This window comes from Caretta caretta, chromosome 1 (genome assembly GCF_965140235.1).
Source record: "Caretta caretta isolate rCarCar2 chromosome 1, rCarCar1.hap1, whole genome shotgun sequence".
In the NCBI taxonomy this organism is placed as follows: domain Eukaryota; kingdom Metazoa; phylum Chordata; order Testudines; family Cheloniidae; genus Caretta; species Caretta caretta.
Genome location: NC_134206.1, coordinates 196187219 through 196212298, shown reverse-complemented (window position 1 = coordinate 196212298; position 25080 = coordinate 196187219). Strand labels below are relative to the sequence as shown.

Sequence of the window (25080 nt, the reverse complement as noted above, 5' to 3'; positions counted from 1 at the left end):
AAGGACAATAAATCCTGATGTTCGCTGAAACCGTAAGGCTAAGCTTCTAAAAAAACGAGTGCCTAACATTGGTCTCCTAAGTGCCTTAAAAATGGCTAGGTTTTCAAAAGGGCTAAACCCTTAGTGGATCCTATAAAATGTCCTTCGGCCTTTCAAACATCTCTATCAGATTAATCTTACACCATTGAAGTCAATAGGAGTTTTCCCATTGTTTTCACAGGACCTAACTTTACATCTCTTAGAGGGAATTGTGTTAAACTCATTACTATTTGTATAGTTTTGCAGCTGTGATGTCTCTCCCTCAGACTTTCTGTGGGTAGTTCTTCCAAGGGACAGGCCTACACCTATACGTTCTCCGGGTGGAATCTCAGTGTTCACCCCACTACTGACTGTACCGCTAGCTTATAGCTTCCCTATTTACCAACCATATTTACCTTCAGCTGGTCCAGCTGGATTTGGCCCCTGATATGGAATCTTCCCAGGGAGCTGCGACCAACTGGTAAAAGCAGTGACAGAAAGCAGCTTGTTCTAAACAGTGTTCAATTTACTTATCCATAGGAACATAACAAGCAGAGAGAAGAGGGTTGAAAACAACAAAAGCCTAAATGCATATTGTCTTAGCTAAACTTAGCCTTTCCTTGACAGTTTAAGTAAGTTCTGCTTAACCCAGGTGTTCCCCTAGCCCTTCAAGCTTTAGGGCTGGGCAAAACAAGTTGCACTTCTGCATCTGCTGCCTATCCGACAGTCTGATCCCTCCCATCAGAGACCTGCTCAGGTTGGCTGCCTTTTATTCACTTGGCAGTTCCAGTGTGGAGCCATCAGCCAGCCTGCTGATCAGAACATAAAGGGGGTTGAACTTGCAAAGGAAATGACACCTGTATTGTGTGTCAAGTATCAGAGACTGGGGCTAATTACACCCGTTGTCCATCAGCCTATAGTTCTACAGAACCTTAGAGGACTGAGTTAACCCTTAGGCTTCCTTATGACATTACCCACTTTTAATCAAACAAATGGAGGCTCCCACAATATCCATAAAAATGAATAATGATAGCACCCAAATTCTTCACAATATGCACCAGTCCATTTGCTCAGCTATCCATTGACACGCAAATCCCAAAATGTCAAAAGCTGTGCATATTTCTTAAGTCACAGGAAAAGCATGAAAACTCAAGCTTTAGTTATAAAGGTAAAATTGAGCAGATTAAGAAAACTAAAATTATGCCCAGTTGTTTTTAGGGACTGGAGGATATTTAGTACATTTCTGCTTGAAATTTAAGTTTCCTTGCTTTTGGGAAGATTTATGTGAGACGATTAAGGATACATTTTCAATGCAGGGAATTTGCCTTGAAACACCCATTAACCTTAATGGAAGCTGCACAATTCATGCTGAACAGTTACCTCCTAATGTTTCTTTAGAATACCCTTTTTGTTTAATTTTCTTTGAGTTTTGAATGGTAGAGTGGCTACATGTATGTTATGAATTCATAATAGGTCATTTCAGACCATATCTGCAAAAGCACGGATATTTATTGGATTCCTTTTCTCTTTCATAAGACAGGTTTTTAGTTATATTTTGTCAAAGGCCATTAAACATGTAGTACCCTATACATTAAAAATATATATTATTTTATCTTCCAATATTAATTCTTTGACTTGCTTTGCCACAAGCCACTGTTTCAATGGGACATGTATATTAACACCATGGCCATTCTGCCACATGATCAGACATCTCATTTAATACATGTCACCCCTCTAATGTTTGTATACAACCACTGGGATCCAGCTATCTTTTTTCAGAGGTGATTGATCTTCTCTTGATGAAAGTTTATTAAAAAGCCTAATACTCAAGTAGTTATTCTGTTGATAGCTAGAAGTGCTGAAGACGGAGATATATATATATATAAAAATATATATAATTTTCCACCTTTAATTTGAAATGGAAGCACTGAGAATCAGAGATCTTCTTTTAAAACTATGTGGTAGGAATGAGATACACAACTTAAGAGGGGTTGATTATAAGAAGTAATTCCATTTGGGATTTAGCATATGATTGACATAGACTACGCTTTGATAAGATTAAAAAAAAACCTCCAGAGATAATCGCTCATAATGAATCATTTATTATGTATATCTCTTAATTCTAGTGGGGTTAAGGATGAGTGAGCATGAAAGCCAGGGGCAGAGCTTTCTACATCCCATAAATACTTCTTGCAGATATTTATGTGTATCCAAAATTATTACTGCAAGATAAACAGGAATCAAGGACACACATTGCTTCTCCTGAAGTATGCACACTGCACAAAGACCTTTGGTGCTCTTAGGTCCAAATCCTGCCCATAGCCTCAGGAACCAGCTGGGCATGGAGGAGCGCCATGGGGGCAAGTGGGAAGGACTCATCATCTGTGGAGTAGCCACAGAGCCATTCAGCAGCTGGTACTCCAATCTAAGGGGCTGAGCAGCCTCCATGGCTCTTGTGCGACATTTCTGTGTGGAATGAGACCAAAGGTACCATTTAGTGTCAGGTTTTCCAGCCCCTTCTCTTACCCCTCACATGTCTGTTATGTTCATTGAATACTTACAGAGAAGTGATATAAAAACATATAATGCTCCTTCTGGGAGGCTGCAAAATAACACTACTTTATTTCTTAGAATCCAGAACCCTAACACACAAGAACCTAAAACAAAGAAAAACAAAGCAGGCTGCTCCATAAGGCAAAGAGGCACAACTCACCCCAACTTGGTCTAGGCTGGCTCTTTGCAGACTGACTGTATGAGACCTAAACTATACACTTCCCTGCAGAGCTCCCTAGCCTGTAAGCAGAACTAGGAAATCCCTTACCACTTAAAGTGACAGCTTGTAAATTTAATGCCTTTCAATATACCACAGGGAATAAACCCAGGAAATCACCCTGACTTTGGGGACAAATAATGGATTTGGGGGATATAAGGAGAAGGAAAAAGGAACCTCTTGTTCTTGTAGCCAAGGAAGTAATCAGGATGTGCCATTAAATTCATCATAAAAGGATCCCAGCCAACCTTGGTTGGAAATGCTGCAAGAAGGCCTTGGGTGAGAATAGACTGCTTTAGACAGATGGTTAGCCTCTAGCATGCATGTATGTATTTTGTTTTGTGTGTAATCTTTCTGTTTCCATTATCCTTATTCACTATCTCTTAAATCTTAATCTTTGATGAACACCAGAGTTAAGAACCGACTGGTCAAGCACCCACCTCATTTGGAACCCAAAGTATGCAATCAGGCAGCAGAGACAAAAAAAAAAGACAAATACAGTATAGTACAGTATGGTGTTAAATGTAAACTAGTGGGGAAAAAAAGGGGGGCAAGTTTAAAAAAGATATGACAAGATAAGGAAACTGTTTCTGTGCTTGTTTCATTTAAAGTAAGATGGCTAAAAGCAGCATTTTTAGTTCTGCATAGCAAAGTTTCAAAGCTGTATGAAGTCACTGTTCAGTTGTAAACTTTTAAAAGAACCACCATAACATTTGTTCAGAGTTACGAACATTTCAGCATTACGAACGATCTCCTTTCATCAGATCCGATGAAGGGAGCTGTAGCTCACGAAAGCTTATGCTCAAATAAATTGGTTAGTCTCTAAGGTGCCACAAGTCCTCCTTTTCTTTTTGTGAATACAGACTAACACGGCTGCTACTCTGAAACCTGTCAGTTAAGCACAAGCAATTCTTCCTCTAGTTGGCAGCAGAGGGGTAACAAGGTGACTCACAGTTCTTGGCACCCAAAGGAAGCATCGCAGAGAGGTCCTGACTTATGTCCACACCTACACAATGGAATCATGGCAGGTCTTCTGTGTATGGGCAGGATATGCATTTGGGTCATGTAATGCATAATAAAATATTTTCCCTATAAATACAGTAGGCCGTTTGTTTGTTTTTTTAATAGTACCACTGGCATAAAACTTTCTGTTCTTTAACCCCTTGTGCATCCTGAGGCATGAGCCACAGCTCTGTGAAAGGACACCAGTGATGATACAACACATCCCGTCATAAACACTGCATGTTTACAGGCTCCCAGACGATTCACAGTGTCTTTGGCTTTGGAATGCTTCAAGAGACACACTATGTTAGGAGGCAGCACCTCAAACTTACCTGTAAGTGCCATGGGTTTGAAGAGGCCTTGGGACTTATAGTGCCTACGTTTGTGCAATGCAGACCACTATGTCAAAGAAAAAACTTGCTTGGTCTCTCAGAAGATGGGTGATCTCCCAAACTTTCTCGAGGATCTTTATTCACAACAGAAGAGAGGTCCCTAAGGGAAATACTGTGAAGAAAATCAGGAGGCTCCAGAAATAGAGAATAGATGCTCGGAAAGGATAGGAGTTTAACTGATGAAAATTCAGTTCATTAGCTTCATGACATACCTAAATAGCATTGTACTGGAAAATGACAACCACCAGTGTGGAAGCAGCCTTTGATGTATGCCTTGCTGGACTGCATAGGTGCACCTTGCAAAAATGATGAGCTGGCTCTGAGCGCGTATTAAAGATTACCAAGACTATCCGTCAAAACTTCATTGATTGATGTAGAGCTTGTAGTAACACAGAGTATTTAATCAAATTAATTATGACATTTTTTTTCTGCAGGTGTGTTGTCCACTAGCTGCTGACAATTTTGATGATCTGTTTGTTATATTAAATTGTTCAATGGCTCTGTCATAAATATAAAGGGAAGGGTAACCACCTTTCTGTATACAGTGCTATAAAATCCCTCCTGGCCAGAGGCAAAACCCTTTCACCTGTAAAGGTTAAGAAGCTAAGGTAACCTTGCTGGCACCTGACTCAAAATGACCAATGAGGGGACAAGATACTTTCAAATTTGGAGGGGGGGGACAAAGGGTTCTGTCTGTGTGATGCTTTTGCCGGGAACAGATCAGAAATGCAAGCCTCCCAACTCCTGTTAAGTTAGTAAGTCTAACTAGGAAATGCGTTAGATTTTCTTTTGTTTAATGGCTGGTAAAATAAGCTGTGCTGGAGGGAATGTATATTCCTGTTTTTGTGTCTTTTTGTAACTTAAGGTTTTGCCTAGAGGGATTCTTTATGTTTTGAATGTGATTACCCTGTAAGGTATTTACCATCCTGATTTTACAGAGGTGATTCTGTTACCTTTTCTTTAATTAAAATTCTTCTTTTAAGAACCTGATTGATTTTTCATTGTTCTTAAGATCCAAGGGTTTGGGTCTGTGTTCACCTGTACCAAATGGTGAGGATTCTTATCAAGTCTTCCCTGGGAAAGGGGGTGTAGGGCTTGGGGGGATATTTTGGGGGGAAGAAGTCTCCAAGTGGGCTCTTTCCCTGTTCTTTGTTTAAAACGCTTGGTGGTGGCAGGATACGGTTCAAGGACAAGGCAAAGTTTGTACCTTGGGGAAGTTTTTAACCTAAGCTGGTAAGAATAAGCTTAGGGGGTCTTTCATGCAGGTCCCCACATCTGTACCCTAGAGTTCAGAGTGGGGAAGGAACCTTACAGGCTGTTTAGCCCAAACATATTTTGGCATAAGGACTGCTAAGAAATTGTTTGCTGTAAGTTTTGGTTTTGATATTTAATATTCAGAATTTGCTATATGAGCTGTGGAACTGGTCACCTAAGTCACATGCTACTCTTTCTCTTTCCTGATTGGAAGACCTAGCCATTGTCAGCAAGAAAAATGTCTGAACTCACTGAAGTAGCTGGGTTTTGACCGATTGATTGTGTTACAGATTGCAACCAAGGCCTTGACATGATTAACAGAAGTGGACTGGGAGCCACTGGAAGTATTGTAGGAGAGGGGTGATGTGCTTTCAGTGGCCCACTCCAAGACAAACACAAGGCCATGAACAAAATTTGTTGGTATGACAGTTCACAGAAGAATGAGTAGGAAAGGGTGTGAAAATATTTGCATCAAACTTCACTTTAGAGTTGACAAAATGTTCCTGCTATCTGATTATAGTTCCTCAAGCTTAAGCAATTTGGAACAAGGCCTGTGTCTTTCTGTGTGTTGTACAGCCTAGCATAAACTCCCACCCTGACTGGGACACATGGGTGCTACAGCCAGACAAAAATGTAAATGATTATCAACCACAAACAACAATAACGACATTCACTCAGCTCTGGATGGAGGCTTAAAAAGAAGTCACATGACCCTCTCTTTTCCTGATTAAACAATCTTGCCATCAAAACATTCCATCTTAGTTTACTATTGATCACAGTCCAGAAAATATTCCGACGTGCTCACTGCTGCAAAGGATTCTCAGTACCTGGCTGCACTTATATACTGACTAACAGATAAGCTATAATTGTTCCTGACAAAACTACACAATCTTTCTCAACTCCTGCCTGAAGAAATGCACTCTTGCTGAAAACTGTACTAAACTTGGTGGGTTCATTTTACAGTGGCTGGCAGGCCCTGGAATTTTACTCTGATGCCAAACTTAACCAAAATCTCCAATTTAACCCATAAAGTTTTCCATGGTTTGCACTCTAAACCATATTAAACTGGCTCAGGCTCATCTCACACTGGGCTAAGGATTACCCCAATGCTTTGCAAACTGAGGGTCCTATTATGCAACTCCTACTCACATGAGTAGTCCTTATTTACATATGTATACTATAAACATTCACGCAAGCAGCCTCATGCATGTCATTCTGCAGGATCAGGCCATAAGTCTTTACTGGTATCAGGTTTTTTCACAGAAATTTTGGTCCAGAGACCTGCACACACTTATGTATCAGAGTAACTGTACACATATGAACAGCACAACTGATTTCCCATTGATTACTCAGTGTGCATAAAGTTACGTGGATACAGAAGCATTAGCAGTATTGGGTCCTTGCCCTGTAGCAACTAGTTGCTTGAATCCTTTGGGCAATTTTCAGCTCGTGTATGTAATCCTTTAATGAATCCTTTCATTTCCTGTTTATAATCCTTTAATCTAAACCATTTGGCAGATCTATTACATTTAAGTTGCATTCACGTAAACCAAGTCTGAAGGCCTACATGTTTATTGTTAATAACAATATAAATAATCTAGTCATTTTATTTTTAGAGCACTAGCCAGCCAAGGCACCTGGGCTGCTGTGCAGATAATTAAAATTTAAAAAAAATAATGAGAAATAATAATTAGGATGAAATTTTCATACAAGGGTGCATATAAGGGCACCCTTGTTCACATACTTGCGGGCTCCTGTAAAACTTGTCGGGCCAGAGTCTCAGCTACTGTAAATCAGCATAGTTCTATTAATGTCAACTTAATAGACTAACTTGAAGGGGAAAGGAGTCCAGGAGAGCTGGCTGTATTTCAAGGAATCCCTGTTGAGGTTACAGGGACAAACCATCCCGATGAGTCGAAAGAATAGTAAATATGGCAGGCAACCAGCTTGGCTTAATGGTGAAATCCTAGCGGATCTTAAACATAAAAAAGAGGCTTACAAGAAGTGGAAGATTGGACATATGACCAGGGAAGAGTATAAAAATATTGCTCGGGCATGTAGGAATGATATCAGGAGGGCCAAATCGCACCTGGAGCTGCAGCTAGCCAGAGATGTCAAGAGTAACAAGAAGGGTTTCTTCAGGTATGTTGCCAACAAGAAGAAAGCCAAGGAAAGTGTGGGCCCCTTACTGAATGAGGGAGGCAACCTAGTGACAGAGGATGTGGAAAAAGCTAATGTACTCAATGCTTTTTTTGCCTCTGTTTTCACTAACAAGGTCAGCTCCCAGATTGCTGCGCTGGGCATCGCAAAATGGGGAAGAGATGGCCAGCCCTCTGTGGAGATAGAGGTGGTTAGGGACTATTTAGAAAAGCTGGACGTGCACAAGTCCATGGGGCCGGACGAGTTGCATCCGAGAGTGCTGAAGGAATTGGCGGCTGTGATTGCAGAGCCATTGGCCATTATCTTTGAAAACTCGTGGCAAACGGGGGAAGTCCCGGATGACTGGAAAAAGGCTAATGTAGTGCCAATCTTTAAAAAAGGGAAGAAGGAGGATCCTGGGAACTACAGGCCAGTCAGCCTCACCTCAGTTCCTGGAAAAATCATGGAGCAGGTCCTCAAAGAATCAATCCTGAAGCACTTGCACGAGAGGAAAGTGATCAGGAACAGCCAGCATGGATTCACCAAGGGAAGGTCATGCCTGACTAATCTAATCGCCTTTTATGATGAGATTACTGGTTCTGTGGATGAAGGGAAAGCAGTGGATGTATTGTTTCTTGACTTTAGCAAAGCTTTTGACACGGTCTCCCACAGTATTCTTGTCAGCAAGTTAAGGAAGTATGGGCTGGAAGAATGCACTACAAGGTGGGTAGAAAGCTGGCTAGATTGTCGGGCTCAACGGGTAGTTATCAATGGCTCCATGTCTAGTTGGCAGCCGGTATCAAGTGGAGTGCCCCAAGGGTCGGTCCTGGGGCCGGTTTTGTTCAATATCTTCATAAATGATCTGGAGGATGGTGTGGATTGCACTCTCAGCAAATTTGCGGATGATACTAAACTGGGAGGAGTGGTAGATACGCTGGAGGGGAGGGATAGGATACAGAAGGACCTAGACAAATTGGAGGATTGGGCCAAAAGAAATCTGATGAGGTTCAATAAGGATAAGTGCAGGGTCCTGCACTTAGGAAGGAAGAACCCAATGCACAGCTACAGACTAGGGACCGAATGGCTAGGCAGCAGTTCTGCGGAAAAGGACCTAGGGGTGACAGTGGACGAGAAGCTGGATATGAGTCAGCAGTGTGCCCTTGTTGCCAAGAAGGCCAATGGCATTTTGGGATGTATAAGTAGGGGCATAGCGAGCAGATCGAGGGACGTGATCGTTCCCCTCTATTCGACATTGGTGAGGCCTCATCTGGAGTACTGTGTCCAGTTTTGGGCCCCACACTTCAAGAAGGATGTGGATAAATTGGAGAGAGTCCAGCGAAGGGCAACAAAAATGATTAGGGGTCTGGAACACAGGAGTTATGAGGAGAGGCTGAGGGAGCTGGGATTGTTTAGCCTGCAGAAGAGAAGAATGAGGGGGGATTTGATAGCTGCTTTCAACTACCTGAAAGGGGGTTCCAAAGAGGATGGCTCTAGACTGTTCTCAATGGTAGCAGATGACAGAACGAGGAGTAATGGTCTCAAGTTGCAGTGGGGGAGGTTTAGATTGGATATTAGGAAAAACTTTTTCACTAAGAGGGTGGTGAAACACTGGAATGCGTTACCTAGGGAGGTGGTAGAATCTCCTTCCTTAGAGGTTTTTAAGGTCAGGCTTGACAAAGCCCTGGCTGGGATGATTTAACTGGGATTTGGTCCTGCTTCGAGCAGGGGGTTGGACTAGATGACCTTCTGGGGTCCCTTCCAACCCTTATATTCTATGATTCTATGATTCTATTTACATCAGGTAAGGATCTGGTCCTCCGTGTTTACATGCGGGGGGATGCATGCCCAGACTAGGTCTGCTGCACACCTGTTGAAAAACATATAAGTGTCAAAAACATATAAACCCCAAGCCAAAGGGGTGAGAGACATCTGTACAGCGACAATGAAGAGGTTTTCAGATTTCATTTTTAAATGGGGAAGAATGGGGTGAGATAAATGTTCAAGAGAAACTAACTCCATATTTTAGGAGTGACAGTGTTAAATATTTGATCCCAAGTGCGACCAACCACATGAACTAAAGTTTTATTCCTCTTTGCATAGGTATCTCTAGGCCCTCCAAAGCTGTGGTATCTGGGCATTTTCTGATTTTTAAGTAAAAGGGCAAGATTGTTTTAGTCCATCTCTCTCCCTCCTCCAGGTTCAATGGATTATTTTAAAAAAATCATATGGACTGTGGGAAGGCTAAATCAAAGGAATGAGTTTTGTTTTGAGCATGTCTGAGGTTATCATCGTAATCCCTTGCTGAAATGAGTTCCACAGTCTGGGTACAGCTTCTGAGACAATTCTGTCTCCTGCTCTTTGAAGACTCACTCTTGTGGTAAATGGTTCCATTGTTCCTGTAGAATGTAGCTGGTAAGGGAGGCTATGTTTATGAAGCAACAGGTGGTCTCAAGTAGCTTTCTCCAGACAGCATGGTCTATTCAACAGGCCACTGATATGGGATTCAGGAGATGTGCGTCCTATTACTGGCTCTGCTACTGGCCTGCTGGGTGACTTTTGGCAAGTCACATCATCTCTCTGTGCCTCTGTTCCACCTCCCACTCTTTGTCAATCTTGTCTTTGTTTAGATTGTGAACCATTTGGAGCAGGAAGGCTGTCCTTATACTATGCATTTGTATAGTGCCTACTACAGTGGGTCCCTGATACAACTTGGGCTATGTCTACACTAGTACTTTTGTCTGTAAATTTTTTGTCGGTCAGGTGTAAGGAAAAAAACACCCCCCTTGATGGACATAAGTTTCACAGACAGAAGCGCTGGTATGGACAGCGCTATGTCGGCGGGATTACTGTCCTGCCAACATGGCTACCACTGCTCATGGGGGGGGGTTAATTATGCTGACGGGAGAGCTCTCTTCCGCCAGCATAGAGCAGCTACAGAGATCTTACAGCGGTGAAGCTACAGTGGTTTAGCTGTGCCGCTTTAAGGTCTGTAGTGTAGACATTGCCTAAGAATGAAAAACTAGTCCCTTGTAAGACTTTGAGTATAAGGCAGAAATCTTTAATTTGACTCTGGATACAACAGGGAGCCAATGAATAATTGAGCAGCAGGGGAGATTGCTCATGGTGCTGATGTTGGTAAGTAGGCAGGATGCTGCACTCTATCAGTTGGAGCTTTTTCAGGGAAGATGGCTTTATTCCAAGATGTAATGAGTTGTAATTCCTTCCCAGTGGCTTCATGCCCTGCTGCTTGTGATGAACTGTTATAAATATGGGAAAGCTTTTCATTTCATTATTTTTGCTTTGCCAAGGAAGCAGGAAGGTAATAACAGAGAGCAGATTAAAGAAACAGGTTGGGTGCTATTGAAACCGTTTATCTGAAATAAATAAATAAAATACAACCCCCTAAAAATCCTAGAACTCATATTTGCCAAAACAAGCTAATTCTGACATTTATTTCTCTGCCTCCCCTTCATTAAAGAGCACTGTAAACTTTAATGTGCTTTTGTTTTGCTCATGTTGACAATTTAAAGGGGCTTAGGGGGATTATTTATTTATTTCATTTTAATTGGATTATAAATGGTCATGGAGCAAAATCAGTCTCCAGAGCCTAAGATTTAAAGATGTTTTGAATCTGTTACTGGACAACACTCCCCAGGGAGTTGTATTGAGAGAGATTTCAAAGTAGCAGCCATGTTAGTCTGTATTCGCAAAAAGAAAAGGAGTACTTGTGGCACCTTAGAGACTAACCAATTTATTTGAGGATAAGCTTTCGTGAGCTACAGCTCACTTCATCGGATGCATAAAAGTGGAAAATGCAGTGAGGATGTTTTTATACACACAGACCATGAAAAAAATGGATGTTTATCACTTCTAAAGGTTTTCTCCCCCCACCCCACTCTCCTGCTGGTAATAGCTTATCTAAAGTGATCACTCTCCTTACAATGTGTATGATAATCAAGGTGGGCCATTTCCAGCACAAATCCAGGTTTTCTCTCCCTGCTGGAGAGTGGGGTGGGGGGGGAGAACCTTTAGAAGTGATAAACACCCATTTTTTCATGGTCTGTGTGTATGAAAACATCCTCACTGCATTTTCCACTTTTATGCATCTGATGAAGCGAGCTGTAGCTCACGAAAGCTTATGCTCAAATAAATTGGTTAGTCTCTAAGGTGCCACAAGTACTCCTTTTCTTATTGAGAGAGATGACACCTTCTCTCTGTCTAGCATAATTAAAAGTTACCTGAGTGCCAATAAACTAATTGACCAACCTTATCTCTAATTTATATGAAAAGTGAAAATTATTCCCTTCCTGTCTTTTTTTTTTTTTAAAAGTGAGCTGACTCAAGTCCTTTACAGTTTAGGATATTAAATGCCACATTGTTGCCTGTATTCACTAGAGCCTAATTTCACCTACTATTCCCTTGCTACTCACTTTTCTTTATCAAAATTGTAACACACAGTATATCTGAAAAGCCATGTACAATTAACTACTGTCCCATACACTCTACAGTTCACATTGATACACCTTATTAGAGATCATTTAAAACATTGCACAAAGAAAAACTGCCTTTCAAAAAATGGGTTCCAGTGAAAACTCTTAGTTCTTTTTCACTTTTGTGTGTGAATTTACTACTTTTAAAATGCGCCAGACTGACAGCCCTGGAGAATGAAGTCCTTATCCCTAGATAAAACTGATGCAGCATGGGCAATGGTAGTGCAAGCTTTCCTATGCTGCTCTGTCAATGTTCCCCAATTCTAACCTGCATGGAGTACCTTTACATCTGAGAGAGTATTTTGGTGTCTGCCTCCATCCAGCTGTAGTGGTGATTGTGGCAACGGGTACACCTATTTATCAGGAGCTAAAATGAGACCACTAATTTAATTTCACATAGGCCACCAGCCGTCCAGGTGATAAAAGTTTGGGTCACTACCAGCCTGAGTTGGATAGCAACCCTAACAGTGAAACGCTCCATAGTGTATTATCAGTTCTCTGAGCCACCCAGATCCCTTGGAGAGTCTGAGGCTAAGCCTTATTAGGGGACAGAAGACTGCCCAAATACCAACATGAGGAGGGACGCTGGTGTGGAATGACTCAGAGCAGAACAGATCTTACGATACCTGTAGCAAGCACTTCCCCCAGCACTGCTCTGTTGGCACAGATGAGGGGCTGGACCTTGATCTCACACATGCCCTGCCAGAAATGACCCCTCTGGGTCACATTAGTGCTGCAGGCAGCCCCCACTCTCTTGCACGGCCAAGTGCTGGGAAACCCACAATTCATGGGACTGTTGGGAGAAAAAAGGGCTCCCTGTATCTTCTTCCCCTCTGAGGCCTACCAGCTCAAAGAAGGAGTAATTTAGCCCTTAGGGTCTTGGATCTTTTGTATATATTTAGGGTAATATTTTCAAAATTGAACAGGATTGACCTGACTCTGTTCCTATCAAACTCAATCAGTGAGCCAAATTCTGTCCTTGTTTGCAGCCATGAAACTCCTTTGATTTCATTTACAGGACTGACTTCAGAGTAAGTATACCTGTGCAACTCCAAAGAGCCAGAATTAAACCTGGGTTGAGCACATTAATTGATCCTTCTGGGCAAAAAAGAATTCCTTTCTAGAAGGCCACTTCCTACCATCACCACTCATATACTCCCCCATTCCCTCCCTTCTACACACAAATATTCCATTTACAGATATACAGTGAAATCTCCAGATTACATATCACGTTCTATTGACAATTCCTCCATCTCTGAGATAAGGCTATAGTATATGAATGAGTCCCAGTCCTGGATGGTTATGTGCCTTCCTATAAATCCAGAGCATGGAAACATACCTACTACTGTCCATCAAATAAACACAAATGATATGAGAAACAAAATCTTTCACAGAACTAGAACCTGACCACGTTCTTACGAATTCTTTAAGGCAGCTCATGGTATTCATACATGGAGGTACTAACATTGGCCTTAAATGTGAAATAAGGGTTTGCACACACATCCACCATACAAATCCAAATACTGCTTACAAGCCTGTTTTACAATCTTTGCTGTTGTATATATCTTAGATCAATAGTGAGTTCTCAGCCATCATCTCAACAGATAGAAATTAGACTGTGATGGCAATCAGTTTTTGTGAATTCCCCGGTGCATCATCATTATAGGAAATGCTTTATGTTAAATTGTTTTATCTTGATCTCTTGTGAAAATGAAGTGTTGGAGATCTCATTCTGAACCCCTTCAGAAGCAGTTTGGTGGTTGGTCAATAGGCTGTCACAGTGGTCCATGCATTCCCTTCTGGTGGTCTGCAGGATTGAAGGTTTTGAGAACCAATTTTTTTTTGGAGGGGGGGGAGGGAAGAGATTTTGTGGGAAGGTAAGAGTACTAAGGTACAGCATAAAAGATGGCCCAGTGGATAGGGCGCTACCCCAGAATGTGGCAGATCTGGGTTCAGTTACCTGTTCTGCCATAGACTTCTTATGTGATCTGGGGCATGAAGTCTTTCTGTGCTTCAGTTCTAATAGTAGAATTTCCCTACCTCATAAGTGTTAAGACAACAAGTGCATTAAAGTCTGTGAGGTGCTCATATACTACAGTAATGGGGCCATATAAGTATCTTAGCCCTGCTCTACACAACGAGTTTAGGTCGAATTTAGGCGCATTAGGTCGATTTTATAAGCAATGTGTCTACACAACCAACCCCATTCTGTCAACCTAAAGGGCTCTTAAAATTGACTGCTATACTCCTCCACAACGAGAGGAGTAGCACTAAACTCGACCTTGCTCTGTCGAATCTGGGGTAGTGCAGATGCAATTCAACAGTATTGGCCTCTGGGAGCTATCCCAGAGTGCTCCAATTTGACCACTCTGGACAGCACTTTCAACTCTAATGTACTAGCCAGGTACACAGGAAAAGCCCTGGGAAATTTTGAATTTCATTTCCTGTTTGGTCAGCGTGGCGGGCTCAGCAGCACAGGTGACCATGCAGTCCCCCCAGAATCGCAAACGAGCTCCAGCATGGAGCAAAAGGGAGACACTGGATCGGATTGCTGTATGGGGAGAAGAATCTGTGCAGACCAAACTCCGATCAAAAAGAAGAAATGCTAATATATATGCCAAAATCACACAGGGCACGGTGGACAGAGGCTACAACAGGGGGACACAGCAGTGCTGCGTGAAAGTTAAGAAGCTCAGGCAAGCCTAGCAAAAGACAAAGGAGGCAAATGGTCACTCCAGGTCAGAGCCCCAGACATGCCGCTTCTATGATCAGCTGCATGGCATTTTAGTGGGGGACCCTACCACTACCCCCCACTGTTCATGGACACCTGCAAGGGGGAAGTCTCATGCAACAGGGAGGAGGATTTTGTGGATGAGGAAGAGAAAGAGGAGAATGTGCAGCAGGCAAGTGGAGAATCCATTCTCCCCAGCAGCCAGGATCTTTTCATCACCCTGGAGCCAATACCCTCCCAAGGTGGGATCCCCGACCCTAAAGCAGGAGAAGGCACCTCTGGTGAGTGCACATTTGTAATTACAGTACAGGGTTTAAAAGCAATTGTGTTTAATGTTTGATTTTCCCCCTGAAGAACTGGGATGCATTCGCAGCCAGTACAGCTACTGGAAAAGTCTGTTATCGTGTCTGGGGATGGAGCGGGAATCCTCCAGGGACATCTCCATGAACCTCTCCTGGAGATACTCTTAAAGCTTTTGCAGAAGGTTTCTGGGAAGGTGCCTTATTTCGTCCTCCACAGTAGGACACTTTACCACACCAAGCCAGTAGCAAGTAGTCTGGAATCATTGCAGCACAAAGCATGACAGTGAATGGTCCTGGGTTTTCGTCATATTCAAGAAACATTTGGTCTTTATCTTTCTGTGGTAGCCTCAGGAAAGTGATATCGTTCATGGTCACCTGGTTGAAATAAACAAATTTTTGTAAGGGAACAGTAAAAGGATCCCGTTCATGCTGAGCTGTTTGCACTTGGCTAAAAGGGATCATCCCAGAGAATAGCCACGCAGTGGGGTGGGGACAGGGGTGTGCTGCACTTCCACCCGAAAACCGCAGCCCATCCTTTTAAATGGCAAACCAACCAGCACTGCTTGCTATAGGAAACGAGGGCGCTGCAGTTTGAAACCATTCCCACGCTATGAAGGCGGAAGAAGCCAACCCCACGTACCCTTTAGCTTACCATGGCTGCCTGGAAACCGAATTCTGTTGCCCAGCCATGTGTGATGTGTCACCATACCAGCAGGTGCTCATATAAAAGGCAAAATGCGACCTTGTACCTAAAGCACATGTGCTGTCTGCTGTGAATTGCTTGATTCACTGTGAAAGAGTCTCCCTTTTGTTCTCAGAAATGTATATTCTTAAATTCTACTCTCCCTTTTTATCCCTCCTGGAGGTGCAAATGTTTCTATGCTTCCCCTATCATCTCCGTCCGTGAGGTTATCGCAGATTAGAAGGCGAAAAAAACACACTCGCGATGACATGTTTTCCAAGCTCTTGCAGTCCTCCCACACTGATAGGGCACAGCTTGGAGGCATGGAAGCATTCAGTGTCAGAGGCCAGGAAAGCATTAGGTGAGCGCAATGAGAAGAGGCAGGAGGCAATGCTGAGGCTAATGAGGGAGCAAACGGACATGCTCAGGCATCTGGTAGAGCTGCAAGAAAGGCAACAAGAGCACAGACCACCGCTGCATCCACTGTATAACCACCTGCCCTCCTCCCCAAGTTCCATATCCTCCTCACCCAGACGCCCAAAATGCGGGGCGGAGGAGGCTTCAGGCTCCCAGCCACTCCACTCCAAAGGATGGCCCAAACAACAGAAGGCTGTCATTCAAACAGCTTTGATTTGTAGTGTGGCTACAATAAGCAATGTGGCCTTGTTCTTCCCTCCTCCCCCACCCCACCTGGGCTACCTTGTCAGTTATCTCACTTTTTTTTTAATTAATAAAGAAAGAATGCATGGTTTCAAAACAATAGTGACTTTATTTCCTTTGCCAGCTGTGATCAAAGGGAGGAGGGTGATTGGCTTACAGGGACTTAAAATCAACAAAGAGGGCAGGTTTGCAGCAAGGAGAAACACACACAACTGTCACACCGTAGCCTGGCCACTCATGAAATTGGTTTTCAAAGCCTCTCTGATGCGCAGCGTGCCTTGCTGTGCTCTTCTAATCGCCCTGGTGTCTGGCTGCTCAAAATTTGCTGTCAGGCGATTTGCCTCAACCTCCCACCCTGCCATAAATGTCTCCCCCTTACTCACACAGCTGTTATGGAGCACACAGCAAGCAGCAATAACAATGGGAATATTGGTTGCGCTGAGGTCTAACCTAGTCAGCAAACAGCTGCAGCGAGCTTTTAAACATCCAAAGGCACATTCTACCACCATTCTGCACTTGCTCAGCCTATAGTTGAACTGCTCCTTACTACTGTCCAGGATGCCTGTGTACAGCTTCTTGAGCCATGGGAGCAAGGGGTAGGCTGGGGCCCCAAGGATAACGATAGGCATTTCAACATCCCCAACGTTACTTTTCTGGTCTGGGAATTAAGACCCTTTTTGCAGCTGTTCAAACAGTCCAGAGTTCCTAAAGATGCGAGCATCATGCACCTTTCCCGGCCATCCCACATCGATGTCAGTGAAATATCCCTTGTGATCCACCAGTGCTTGCAGCACCATTGAAAAGTACCCCTTGCAGTTTATGTACTGGTTGGCAAGGTGGTCTGGTGCCAAGATAGGAATATGCATTCCATCTATCGCCCCACCACAGTTAGGGAACCCAACTGCAGCAAAACCATCTACTATGACCTGCACATTTCCCAGAGTCACTACCATTGATAACAGAAGGTCAATGATTGTATTGGCTACTTGGATTATAGCAGCTCCCACAGTAGATTTGCCCACTCCAAATTGATTCCCAACTGAATGGTAGCAATCAGGCGTTGCAAGCTTCCACAGGGCTATCACCACTCGCTTCTCAACTGTCAGGGCAGCTCTCATCTTGGTATTCCTGTGCTTCAGGGCAGGGGAAAGCAACTCACAAAGTTCCAGGAAAGTGGCCATACACATGCGAAAATTTTGCAGCCACTGGGAATCATCCCATACCTGCAAGACTATGCGGTCCCACCAGTCTGTGCTTGTTTGCCGGGCCCAGAATCGGCGTTCCACTGTATCAACCTGCCCCAAGGCGGCCATGATGTCCCAATTGCCACATCCCGTGCTTTCAGGAATGTCTGTGTCCATGTCCTCCTCACAATCATCCTCATGCCGGTGTCTATTAGTCAGGTTCCGCACATACTGCAGGATAATGCGCGAGGTGTTTACAATGCTCACAACAGCAGAGGTGAGCTAAGTGAGCTCCATGCTTGCCGTGCTATGGCGTCTGCACAGGCAACACAGGTAAAAAGGCGCAAAACCATTGTCTGCCATTGCTTTCAAGGAGGGATGGAGGGATGGGATGAACGACATGTACCCAAAAAACCATCCGCAACAGTGTTTTTGCCCCATCAGGCATCAGGCGCTTAACCCAGAATTCCAGTGGGCAGCAGAGACTGCAGGGACTGTGGGATAGCTACCCACAGTGCACTGCTCCATGAGTCAATGCTAGCCACGGTACTGAGGATGCACTCCGCCAACTTAATGCGCTTAGTGGGGACATACACAATCGACTGTATAAAATCTCTTTCTAAAGATCGACTTCTATAAAATCGACCTAATTTTGTAGTGTAGACATACCCTTATTAGCTACAAAGAGACTCCCTGGCTAGCAAGCAATTAAATCGTTAACAGTTACAGCTTTACATCCATGATTTCCTAGCACGTTATGTATTGCTTGATAGAAATAACACCTAATGCCCTTTAGACTAAGTCACAAAATGTAACCCTGTGATTTATGTTACCTTGCACTACACACTGCACCATCATAAGCCCTGTTCAATTCCCCTGCATCCATCTTTCACCTGCTTTATTAAATTGTGATATTTCCATGTCTTCTCTGTCAGCCCAAGGTACTGAATGTGCCCAAGATTCTGAAGTTTGCTCAGCCCCTTAGGAATAGCAGATGTGTCTGCGGCATTAATATGTTATACAGTATATCGAGATGTAAATGAAATATCAATCCAACATGTTCCTACAGTCTCTAGATCTCCTTGGAAAAAAAACTGTATATCACCTTGTGAGCTCATTTTAAAACACCTGTTAAAGAGTAAAATGTGTTTTCTATGGCATTAGAAATAACTGTCCCTAGCAGTGCAAGAAATACACCTGCTTCAGAAGTGGGCAGGTCAGTGAACTGGAGAGTTTAAACTAGGCTCAGGTCATTATTCTACCATAGTTCAATAAGGATGTTACCTTTATTGGGGCCTGATCCTGCCCCATTTTGAAGCCATGACAGTTTGGTCATTGATTTACATGGGAATAGGATTGAGCCCTCAGTGCAGAACCCAGTTCAGCCCTATTGTAAACAAGTGAGAGTCCAATGAACTGCATCACTTACACTAGGGTTGAATTAGCACAGGTGCCGTTTACCCAAAACTCCAGGCCATTTGTACTTAAAAATGGAGATCAGTGAAATGGATGGATGGTCCAAAGTAAATGAAAATGTTCTGTTAGACAAAAAAGCTAACAGCAATTCTTAGGCCAATTTTTCTCAAACTACGCTGCCCAAAGTTAAGCACGTGAATCCATATTCAGGCACTTAGATAAGTGATCTGACTTTCAGAGGGTATAGACAACCACCACTGCCACTGAAGTCACTCTTCAAAATCAGGCCACGTATTTCTGGGCCTAAATACTGATTTTTGTGCCTAATTTTAGGCAGAAAAGTTTGAAAATATTGGCGTTGGCATCTCTATGCATCTCTATCTTCAAAGGACTGTAAAAATACTAATGTTACCATAGACTTATGTCCAGATTCTCAGCTAAAATAAACCAACATAATCTCATTGGCTTCAATGGAGCTATGCCAATTTACATATCCTGAGGATCTGTCCCCTAATTCTAATGTTACGATATCTAGGTATTAAACAAGCAATGCAATCTAAGGGATAGAGCACTGAACTGGGAATCAAAAGGCCTGGGTTTTGTTCCCTACTCTACCACCTATCTGCTGGGTGACCTTAGACAAGTCACTTCACCTCTCTGTGCTTCTGTTTCTCCTTCCAACCTTTCTTAGTCTTTAACTGTGTTTGTAGAGCGCCTTGCACAACTGGGCCCTGGTCTCAGTTGGAGCCTCCAGATGCCATTCTAATACTACCAATAATTTTTTTACTCCTCAAGCCAACTCAGACTCCCTAGGTTGGCCAGGTAAAACCAGTACCTTGGCTGTGGGTGAAGAGGTGATACATCAAAGGGATGATGAGCATTGCATGTATATCCTCCTAGGCTTGCAACCACTGCTATGTAATACATGTAACTGCACATCAGATGTTACAGTGACAGCGGACAGACAAATCTACTAAACCAGTGAGCGCTCACTCATCCTCAAGACCAGCAGCAAACTGTGCCATCATCCTGAAGAGTGAAGAGCAATGAGTTTTAAAATATAATATTAACACCTAGCACTACTCCTCTTCAAGGCACTTTGCAAAGATTAAGGGCAAGTTTCTGCCATGTGTGACAGAGGGGCCACATGGCAGCTCGAGCCCCAAGTAGCATGTACAAGATGCATTACTATCTTCCCCTTCCCCCGTCCCCACTCTTGGAGAGAGATCAGCATGAACCCTTCTGCACTCCACAACAGAATGCTGGCCAGTCCCTGTATAGAGGTGCATGGGGGAAGCTGTCCTCTTCCCCACAAATATGCCTCAGAACACCCCTGTCATGAAATAGGTAAGTATTACTATCCCCATTTTATAGATGGGAAAGTGGAGTCAGGCATGTTAAGGGCCTTGCTGAGACCATAAAGGAGTCAGTGTTAGACTTCATGATTTCCATGCACCCAGTCCTGTGCTCAGACCAGTAGTTCCCTCATTACTATCACCACACTTGTAACACTGCTGGTATAATTTAAACTGAGCAAGTTAGGTCTTAGAGTATTTAATTAGTATAGCCTGCTGACATAAAAGGGATTGAAGAGCCAGGGATCTGAAAGAACTGAACGTTGCTTTTGGCACTTCTGCTCTAATGATGTAATTGTGCTTCTGCCAAATTCAGCAGATTGGCATTAAAATAGTGCTTTGTCCAGTGAAAAGTGAATAAACAGATTAAGCTTTTTTACTATAATTGTGACCTGACCTATAAATAGTAGGATCTTATTAAAAAACCACTGTGTGTGACTTCAAATAACAACCTGTTTTTTCAATGATTCATTTGCTGACCACTGGCCCAACCAATAACATCTGCCTTACTGCACGATTGTGACTTTAGGTAATATGTGTGAATGGGTTTTTAATAGTTTTCTGCTGGGATGCTAAAGTAGTTCTGATAATAAGCCTATGTATTTAGTTACAAGTTCTCCATAAAACAGGAGATTAGCATGGCTTATCAAAACAGATTAATAAAGAGAAAAGGAGTACTTGTGGCACCTTAGAGACTAACCAATTTATTTGAGCATGAGCTTTCGTGAGCTACAGCTCACTTCATCAGATGTTTACCGTGGAAACTGCAGCAGACTTTATATACACACAGAGAATATGAAACAATACCTCCTCCCACCCCACTGTCCTGCTGGTAATAGCTTATCTAAAGTGATCAACAGGTGGGCCATTTCCAGCACAAATCCAGGTTTTCTCACCCTCCACCCCCCACACAAATTCACTCTCCTGCTGGTGCTAGCCCATCCAAAGTGACAACTCTTTACATAATCAAGTAGGGCTAGCACCAGCAGGAGAGTGAATTTGTGTGGGGGGTGGAGGGTGAGAAAACCTGGATTTGTGCTGGAAATGGCCCACCTGTTGATCACTTTAGATAAGCTATTACCAGCAGGACAGTGGGGTGGGAGGAGGTATTGTTTCATATTCTCTGTGTGTATATAAAGTCTGCTGCAGTTTCCACGGTAAACATCTGATGAAGTGAGCTGTAGCTCACGAAAGCTCATGCTCAAATAAATTGGTTAGTCTCTAAGGTGCCACAAGTACTCCTTTTCTTTTTGCGAATACAGACTAACACGGCTGTTCCTCTGAAACCTGTCATTAATAAAGAGGTTGTACTGAAATGTAGTATATTATTATATTTTTTAAAAAATGCAAGGACATTCAAAGGTAAACAAAAACTCTGTTTTGCACAACGTATTTGATGTGCAAACACATAGATAACACAGAGTTTTAGACAGATTTTCAGTCTTAATTCTAAATGTCTGGCTTTGGGGAGTTTTCAATAAGACAACAAACTCTGCCATTTTCAAAGCATTGCATTGGGTTTCAGCCACAGAGCTGTCATCTGAGCAAAGCAGCTAAGTTAATTTCCTTTGCTTTAATAGAATAAATGGTCTCCAGCTCTCATACATATTGTCATAGTAGTGTCTCTAATAGCAGTAGTGTCTCTAATCTGGCTACTTGAGAGAATGCCATTTGATACCACAGCCCTTTCAGTGGAGGCTCTTGGCTGCTAGTCGGGGGGTTGACTTTGGAATTCATTTCCTTTCCCTGTCCAACAAACCCTGGTTTTGTTGACCTGCAGGACATGCTGCAAGGTGTGGCACTTGATTTTAAGGAGCATTGCCTTCTAGACATTAGTTGGAGTGTGGAATGTTCAGAACCTCTGCAAATCAGGTCCTAGTTAATCTACTTTCTCGGGGAGCTGTAGCTTGAGCAATTTGGGGCAACTGGTTGTGGAATAGTTAATAATGGGCTCTGCCAGGAAACAGTTTTGGCCGGTAAAGTTTTTAAAATTCATGATTTTTATTCTCAGTTGCATTATTAATAATATTGAAAAAGTGCCTCAAGATCAAGACTGGGGCATCTAAGTGCTACTGTAATACAAGTCAAGATTAGACCCCACTGTGTTATGCACTCTACTGGCACACAGTTAGAACCACTCCTTGTTTTGAAGAACTTACAGTCTAATTGACAGACTAAGGTCTGGAGTAAACAGAGGCACAGAGAGATTAAGTGATTCACCCAAATCAATGGTAGAGACAAGAACAGAATTCAGGCCCCCTGAGTCCCAGTCTACTGCGCTAGCCACAAGCTCACTCTGGTTCTCTGTGTTGTATTTTCAGCACAGTACAGGTGCTGATAGATTGGCTGGGCATCTTTAATAGATCAAAAGAAACAACACAATAATACTTTCTAATCAATGTTCTTTGTCCATCTCTTCTCATCATTTGTCTTCACATGAGTCTCATCCTAACTTCCCCCCACTTTTTTTTGCATTCTCCTACCTCTGTACTTTTAATTGGTTTCTAATGCTGACTTGGACAATATTTCATAGTCCAAAATTTCTGCTTCCATTGTAAGTGGCTTGGTATTTTTATTCCAGCCTAATAAATTATTAACGTTATTTAATAATGAAATAAGTCCACATCATGCAACCCTCCATAACTACTACAAAAATATGTTTTTTTCAAGATATGTATATTTTAATGATGTGTGTAAATTGTCTCATCAGGCAAAGTTCATATTTTAGGCAGAATTGTTTCTAATCATAAATTTCTTACAAGATTCAATCTCATCAATTTTCTAAAAAGGGTCAGGAAAAATGGTTTTCCTGTTAATAGCTTTAGTTTAATTAAATATTTTAACAATAAAATTTAAGGGTCACCTTTTCAGAAGTGGCACCCAAGTAGCAGCCATACATTTTGCATTGGATCGAATCCTACACTGAAGACAGAAAAATTAGTCCAGGTTTACACTGATGCAACTGAGAAAAGAACTTGGCCAAAATCTTGCACTTAGGTAAGTAAAAGCCACATTTAGGACTACAAAACTTAGGTAGGTGTGCAGTTCCCTATTTTGTGCATGCTTAGAGGTTGACCAAACCCACTCACTGAGTTCAGATTCAGGAGATGCGCAAGTTCAATCCTAAATATTCTTTACATTTCTCAATCTTCACTGTTGTGAGGGTGATCTTTAGCAGTTTAATCCTGATCCAACTCCCACTAAAGTCACTGGAAAGAATCCCATTGATGTTAGTGGGAACTGGATGATGCTCAGGGCCAGGTTCTTAGGTGGTGTAAATTGACATAGCTCCACTGAAGTCAGTGAAGCTTTGCAGATTTACACCAGCCTGAGAATCTAGCCAACTATCTTTCTGCATTTATATTCACTGTCATCCATTTCCTTCCTTCCCCACTCCCCGCTAAGCTCTTCCTAGAGTCTCTTGCCTTCACATTCATTTCTCTTCCTTCCTATCTATCCAGCTGATCTACCTATCCTGATACTAAATTCTCCAACAGCAACATTGCAGCACACCTTCCCTCCACGTCCCTGCCAACACAGCTGAGCAAAACTGTTGTGATGAACACCAGGCAGCTCTCGTGGTCTTGTGTTGTGTAACAAACATAGAAATCAGCACAAGTGAGCCCAGATTCTTAAAATTTGTGATAGATCTACCTATCACCCACGCAAACAATTCTGCTGCCCACTGGGATCCTGAGCATCTACCCTCACTCCAGTCCTGAGAAGACTTGTGCATATGCTTAACTTTGTGTGCCGTGGGTAGTCCTACTGAGTTCAGGGTAGAAAGGGACTTCAGTGGGTCTACTCACTTTATGTGAAGTTGCGCGCATAGAATCATTGGTTTCGAAGGGACCCTAAGAGTCAACGAGTCTTTGCAGGATTAAGGTGTCGGTAATTATTTCTGAAATATAGTATTCCATTACAATGCCTCATTTTATTAAGGACATTTTATAAAATAAACTAATAGGTTTTAGGCATGATACTTTATAACTGGAGAATATGAAATAAACAGTTACAACTGTTTACATTGCCAACAGGTTGGTTTTGCAACTCTCCTTTACTATCAATTTAATAATCCGGCACACTGGCTATTAAATTGTACCAATGCACTTTAAAAATTGAATCCTATAGTTCTCTCACTTTAGATGTGTGGTTAGACTGAGAACTTACAGAAAAGAAGTTGAGAAATCTTGAGACATCAGCAATTCTAAAGGTCCTCGGCACTTCCCACTGGGACAATGGGTGCACTTAAAAAGGTATTCAGATAGCTGTATTGCAGTGGTTCCCAAACTTGTTCCGCCGCTTGTGCAGGGAAAGCCCCTGGCGGGCTGGGCCAGTTTGTTTACCTGCTGCCTGCTCAGGTTCGGCCGATCGTGGCTCCCACTGACCGCGGTTCGCTGCTCCAGGCCAATGGGGCCTGCTCAAAGCGGCGTGGGCCGAGGGACGTACTGGCCGCCACTTCCTGCAGCCCCCATTGGCCTGGAGCAGCGAACCGCGGCCACTGGGAGCCGCGATCGGCCGAACCTGCAGACGCGGCAGGTAAACAAACCGGCCCGGCCCGCCAGGGGCTTTCCCTGCACAAGCAGTGGAACAAGTCTGGGAATCGCGGCTGTATTGGAATCCCTGTTTAATGGGATTCCATGACTGGGACTCTGAAAATCCTCTGCCTCACCTTTCAACCAGTT

General features: G+C 42.9%; 1 long non-coding RNA gene across 1 annotated transcript; it reads right to left on the bottom strand.

Moving 5' to 3' along the window:
• Positions 1-15108: 15108 nt before the first annotated feature.
• On the bottom strand, positions 15109-24768 carry LOC142070598 (uncharacterized). The gene is made up of 2 exons (XR_012666468.1): positions 24566-24768; positions 15109-15473 (listed from the first exon to the last, which is right to left on the bottom strand). It is a non-coding gene; the product is annotated as an uncharacterized LOC142070598 (long non-coding RNA).
• Between the last annotated feature and the right edge of the window lie 312 nt (positions 24769-25080).